Raw genomic sequence first — 1,740 nt, 5'->3', positions numbered from 1 at the left:
GTATTTTGTTGTTTTTCAATAAAGAATGACAAATTATTTAAGTTTGGTTTTTGTTGCACACAAATATATATCTGTAAAAAATATCTACAAAGCTAATGTTTACATAACAAGTATGATTGGTTTTGCAATACGGCACTCAAGTTTATTTTAGTAAGATTTTCAAACCAAGTAAAGTTAGTAAAGAACACATTTCTATTGTCTGCTAAGAAACTGTTGGGATTTAAAATGGGCCTGTTGTACAAATAACTTGTAAATGATTATTCCTCACTTTTGTCTTAACCAAAGAAATTCCAGTAATTGAGCAAAAACATTCATTTTTAACACTACATTTTATAAAACAGGGCGCAAAGTGTCGGCACATGTATGTATGTCGATGGTCCGCCCCAACCAAACCAGGAGACACAGACGTCAGGGAGGCCAAGGTTGTGTCCGACGGTCTCTGCAGCTCTCTGGGCACCACGCCTCACGTAGCTGTCTCCAATGACCCAAATGGCTATGGAGGAAAAAATAACAGGTTTGGCCTAGCTGTTTAAAGTACAAAACCATTCAAGAAGTGGTCAAGACAAGTACTTGGTACTTACACTTGCTGCTTTGTGTAGCTGACGTTGACACACAGGCTGCCATGGTGACCTTTTAACAGATCTAAGAAAAAAATGTAATAAAAGAATGAAACTTAAAAACTCCCAGATCTCATGTCATATTTACTAATCAGCTATGGCTGATTTATTGTTTGGATCACAGTGAGTTACACTAATTCTAATATATTTTTATTTCTATTATACATACATACTTTTTAACTGTTATTTTCACATGACTGTTATCAGGCTGTCTTGTTCTGGTTCTCATGATAATAATTCTGTTTCTTCCAGTAAGTTATCTTGTGCTTACTTCATCTGTATAATGTCTCTTTACTTTTGGTGAATTGTACTGAGTCCAGAATAAAGGCTAGTTGGCTGTACAAGATACAAACAAGTATTACGTTTTGGAAATATATGAAACACCGCCAGCATCTGTTAGAGCCTGTGGCGGGGTGCTGAGGGCCGGCTCCAGCCCAGGAATGAGCTCTCCACGCCAGCCGGGAGGGTTTGAAACACCGCCATCCTCTCCTCTGCTGGCTGTTCATTCTGTTATGGTTACCGGTGCTTGTGTTGCAATGTGAAACGCTTGGTCTCGGATTTTGTAAGAAAGATAATAAAATGTCCCCCCAAAATACGACTTAAATATATTTTCTCTTCTTCATGATACATTTAATGGCTGGTGCGACTCAGGAGTGATAGCGCCGAAAAACACTACTGAAAACTTGCTCAAAGCAAAATGTTTTCATTACGGAAATAAATTATAAACTTACCGATTTAAAACTTTTTTAATACAGGTACTTCTCACGAACAGGCGCAGAAAACCTCCACCCAAACTCCGTGTGAGGGTCAGGTCGTTGGGTGTTCCAGTTAGCTCCGGTTGCATTGAAGCTAGGTGGCTACATCCGTTAGCTCGGATCCCACCTCCGCTTTAGCTTTGGGTTAGCCAGGGTTAGCTTCAGGTTAGCTCGTAGCTAGTTCGCCTGGGTGTCGTCACTCGAGCCCAGCCTTACAGCCCCACCCTCAGCGCCTCCTCTCTTCCCTTTTATGGAATTGTCTGGGCTGGACGGAACCTGTGACACGGTCAAAATGGCGGTGGTGGCCACCTCCCATTATAGACAACAAACGTATTATTGGACCCAATGGAATCCGTTTGTCCAGTATG

This window comes from Nothobranchius furzeri, chromosome 12, assembly GCF_043380555.1.
Source record: "Nothobranchius furzeri strain GRZ-AD chromosome 12, NfurGRZ-RIMD1, whole genome shotgun sequence".
Taxonomy (NCBI): Eukaryota; Metazoa; Chordata; class Actinopteri; order Cyprinodontiformes; family Nothobranchiidae; genus Nothobranchius; species Nothobranchius furzeri.
The sequence above is the reverse complement of the archived record's forward strand: the minus strand, read 5'-3'. Positions refer to the sequence as shown.